The sequence below is a fragment of the Schistocerca nitens genome, chromosome 7, assembly GCF_023898315.1.
Source record: "Schistocerca nitens isolate TAMUIC-IGC-003100 chromosome 7, iqSchNite1.1, whole genome shotgun sequence".
NCBI lineage: Eukaryota > Metazoa > Arthropoda > Insecta > Orthoptera > Acrididae > Schistocerca > Schistocerca nitens.
In genome coordinates, this window is record NC_064620.1 from 311,162,802 (window position 1) to 311,167,801 (window position 5,000).

Below are 5,000 nucleotides of genomic sequence, written 5' to 3' on the forward strand. Positions count from 1 at the left end.
GGCAGAGGTGTACGAAATAGACGGCAGCAATAAATAAATGCCATATAAAGAATGGGAGACCGGTGGCAGCACACCGACGTATGTGACATACGACAGCGCCACCTGTGAAATAGCCAGGCCACTAGAGCGTCTATTTGGTGCAGACACCATACCGCCCTCTGTGGGACGCCGTTGACAATGCGACCCACAGGCACACGAATGCCATCTCTGGCAATGTGACGAAACTACATGGACATCCAGCCCAGCCCAGACACGACACGACACGACACCGCCATCTACAGGAATGCAATGACACCACGCCAACCATAGTGCCAAAACACAGCATCGCCATCTATGAAAACACGACGAAACCACATGCAATAGCCCCATCTACGCGCATCCGACAGCACTACAACCACCATGTCGATCGCACCACAAAAACAGTACCGCCATCTATGCGACGCCAAGCTGACTACGACGGCGATGGGCGCACAGTACCCGTTTCCCGACCCCACCCACAAAGCCTGCATCCACTGTCCACCACAAGAGCACCAACGCCAGTCCCTGCGCCGCACGACGTCGTCCACCGACAATCACGCCACCCGCCCCCGTACGTGCCTCACGTCACCTGCCCAAATTGCAACTCCAGCGGATGAACGGCGGACTTTTCTCGCAGTCGTAAGTTGCAATCCACCCCTATATCATCCGGTTCATGAAGCGTTTTATCCAAGATGCGAAATTCCCGCTGTCCCTACACATGCTCTAAGTCTGTGCGCGATTGCGTGCTCACAGTACGGATTCCGATGCTGAGCGATCAGCTAGGAAGCGCCCCAACCATGTCGGTCCCCATGGGCGTTGCACTCGCAGTCGCAAAGACTCTGGCAATGGCTAAAAGCGCTCCGCAATATATCACGCAGACGGGTAATGACGGTCCGAGCGCTCAGTGTGAGCAGAGCATTACTGAGCCCTGACCCACAAGCAGGTTGTAGCGTATCCCACCCGCAGACATGTGACGTTGTCACACGACCAGTTGTCACTAATCGACTCATTGCTGATAATCATATGCCATACACCGGGGAAAGCTGCCGCAAGGGGTAGCTACGTAGTGCAGTCGCACCTCTACTACTGTACAGAGATAGAACACCACGAGACTGCAACCAGATTAAACTGATACATGGCGCTGATAACTAATAGATGCAGAGCCATCGGAATATAGATGACATACGACATACAACTGTCCCTATACATGCTGACAGTCTGTGCACACAATGTGAACTACACGTCACCCAGACACCCTATCACACACTACTCTCTGGCTGTAACAGACACAGACACAATATCTAAGCACCACCATGGAACAACATCCAGTGCATCCTCTCCGCCACATTACACCATTCACACTATGATAACAAAACCAGGAGGTCCACCCCCAAAACAGAATATCTCACTCTTCCAACAACCATCATTACGCAGATAAGCCACAAACACCCACACATGTGCTACACAGGGGTGCAGCCAACACCACCACACTGGCGTGTCTCACAGCATATAAGCAATGGCAGGAATGAAAGACACAGGTCTGCCACTCCCTTGCCACACCCACGGAACCGGCGCACCACCTCCCCTGAGCCAAAGGTGCATCCTGACGTGACACATCTCGGGGTGCCTCAGGCGTCCACTTACCATCATCACTATGAACGAACCTCGTCCCCTCCCCCCCTCATACACCATCCCTTAACCTAACCCATGTTGCGCCTTAACCTAGCCTATGTTGCGCCTTAACCTAGCCTATGTTGCGCCTTAACCTAGCCTATGTTGCGCCTTAACCTAGCCTATGTTGCGCCTTAACCTAGCCTATGTTGCGCCTTAACCTAGCCTATGTTGCGCCTTAACCTAGCCTATGTTGTGCCTTAACCTAGCCTATGTTGCGCCTTAACCTAGCCTATGTTGCGCCTTAACCTAGCCTATGTTGCGCCTTAACCTAGCCTATGTTGCGCCTTAACCTAGCCTATGTTGCGCCTTAACCTAGCCTATGTTGCGCCTTAACCTAGCCTATGTTGCGCCTTAACCTAGCCTATGTTGCGCCTTAACCTAGCCTATGTTGCGCCTTAACCTAGCCTATGTTGCGCCTTAACCTAGCCTATGTTGCGCCTTAACCTAGCCTATGTTGCGCCTTAACCTAGCCTATGTTGCGCCTTAACCTAGCCTATGTTGCGCCTTAACCTAGCCTATGTTGCGCCTTAACCTAGCCTATGTTGCGCCTTAACCTAGCCTATGTTGCGCCTTAACCTAGCCTATGTTGCGCCTTAACCTAGCCTATGTTGCGCCTTAACCTAGCCTATGTTGCGCCTTAACCTAGCCTATGTTGCGCCTTAACCTAACCTATGTTGCGCCTTAACCTAACCTATGTTGCGCCTTAACCTAACCTATGTTGCGCCTTAACCTAACCTATGTTGCGCCTTAACCTAACCTATGTTGCGCCTTAACCTAACCTATGTTGCGCCTTAACCTAACCTATGTTGCGCCTTAACCTAACCTATGTTGCGCCCTAACCTAACCTATGTTGGGCCCTAACCTAACCTACGTTGGGCCCTAACCTAACCTACGTTGGGCCCTAACCTAACCTACGTTGGGCCCTAACCTAACCTACGTTGGGCCCTAACCTAACCTACGTTGGGCCCTAACCTAACCTACGTTGGGCCCTAACCTAACCTACGTTGGGCCCTAACCTAACCTACGTTGGGCCCTAACCTAACCTACGTTGGGCCCTAACCTAACCTGTAATTGTTATATGAATTGAAACATTCATGTAGCGTTGCCTAATCGCAACCCTCTCAACATAGGTCAGTGCTCGCACTCTCTGGTGTCCTGCGTATTGATTCATGTTACGGTGCGTACCCTCACAACATCTAGCGAGTGGTGCGTACGTTCCACATGGTCCCGCTATCCACTGTAATGTGTACTGCTGTAAGACTTATATCGCTCCCCTGTCGCCTCTAGTTCGTCAGGCGGGAGTTTGCGTGTTCAATGAGCTTCGCAGCTGTGCAATGGCATTCGCATACGTACGCGGGCCACCTTCCACGTGTTCTCTCGTGCATACGTCGCAGCATGTATGTGGGCTGATGTGGCGTGTCGTGACGCATATCATCCAGGCATGCAAGACCCACTGAATTTGCAAATGTAGATGGACGTCTACGTTTGCTGCCCAAGTTACGCAAATGAACTGGAAATCCGTTGTTGCGCGGTTGTATACGCTGGAGGTGAATCATTGATTGCGACAATCGGTACAGGTATTAACTGGTTGCTTCAGCGACACCCGTCATACCCACGAACGTGAGTGGGCATGTGGGTATGAAGCGATACGCGGCGGTGGCTGGGTGGGACCGTCCCCGGCCGGTGAGGGGGGAGCGCCCGGCGTGCTGGCCGCGCGCTGCGTGGGTGCACGCGCTACAGCCGGCTGGTGGGGGCGCCCAGTGGCAGGCGCGCCGGCCGACGGACGCGGCAGGCGGCGCAGCTGCGCGCCGGCGCACCCAACGCGCGGCGCCGTGCGGCCAAAGTGGGTCCTCGCGGGCCCGGTGCGAAGCGCGGTGGACATCTGCAGTGTGCTGGTCCGATTGAGGACTGTGTGCGTTGAGGATGCGCCGCCGCCCGGCACTCGGCGCCGCGACGCCGTCTGCTGCTCGGTCGCCCCCGCGGTTCTCGCAGGTGGTTTGTATCGCAGCTGTGCGGATGTGTTGGCGCGTGCGCTGTGCTGGGAGAGTTCGCTTTGGCACCCAAGTGGGGCTCTGCCCCTCTGTGGCGCTGGCGTTGGAGCTGCCCGGCCACTGTTTGTGGCCGCGTGTTGTCTCCCGCCGGCAACACCACGACAGCACGCTCCCGGGCCTCTGTCGGCAGCGGCAAGCTCAGTTGGGAGCACGGGTGGTCGCACTGAAAGCGTCTACTCGCCTATCTCCGGGCGATTGCGCCTCTCTCGAACCCGACCAAGTACTTAGGACGGCGCTGCGCGCCGCCGGGACCTGAGAGGGTTTCGAGGTGTATCGTGCAGGGGAGCCCAGCCTCCTCCTGTTTGCGGAATAATTGAGCGGACGCTTGCGTGTTCGCGCGGGCCTCCGGGACACACTCCCGGGCGGCCGGCTGCTCAGCTCTAGTTGACGCAGCTCCCTGGTTGATCCTGCCAGTAGTCATATGCTTGTCTCAAAGATTAAGCCATGCATGTCTCAGTACAAGCCGCATTAAGGTGAAACCGCGAATGGCTCATTAAATCAGTTATGGTTCCTTAGATCGTACCCACGTTACTTGGATAACTGTGGTAATTCTAGAGCTAATACATGCAAACAGAGTCCCGACCAGAGATGGAAGGGACGCTTTTATTAGATCAAAACCAATCGGTCGGCTCGTCCGGTCCGTTTGCCTTGGTGACTCTGAATAACTTTGGGCTGATCGCACGGTCCTCGTACCGGCGACGCATCTTTCAAATGTCTGCCTTATCAACTGTCGATGGTAGGTTCTGCGCCTTCCATGGTTGTAACGGGTAACGGGGAATCAGGGTTCGATTCCGGAGAGGGAGCCTGAGAAACGGCTACCACATCCAAGGAAGGCAGCAGGCGCGCAAATTACCCACTCCCGGCACGGGGAGGTAGTGACGAAAAATAACGATACGGGACTCATCCGAGGCCCCGTAATCGGAATGAGTACACTTTAAATCCTTTAACGAGTATCTATTGGAGGGCAAGTCTGGTGCCAGCAGCCGCGGTAATTCCAGCTCCAATAGCGTATATTAAAGTTGTTGCGGTTAAAAAGCTCGTAGTTGGATTTGTGTCCCACGCTGTTGGTTCACCGCCCGTCGGTGTTTAACTGGCATGTATCGTGGGACGTCCTGCCGGTGGGGCGAGCCGAAGGCGTGCGACCGCCTCGTGCGTGCTCGTGCGTCCCGAGGCGGACCCCGTTGAAATCCTACCAGGGTGCTCTTTATTGAGTGTCTCGGTGGGCCGGCACGTTTACTTTGAACAAATTAGAGTGCT

At 54.9% G+C, this 5,000-nt stretch overlaps 1 non-coding gene across 1 annotated transcript in view; it reads left to right on the forward strand.

The window, feature by feature from the left end:
- Positions 1–4,137: 4,137 nt before the first annotated feature.
- Positions 4,138–5,000, forward strand: part of LOC126197275 (small subunit ribosomal RNA) — a 1,909-nt gene continuing 1,046 nt past the window's right edge. The window contains exon 1 of the ribosomal RNA XR_007539651.1: positions 4,138–5,000. This exon is cut by the window's right edge and continues 1,046 nt beyond it. This is a non-coding gene — a ribosomal RNA (small subunit ribosomal RNA).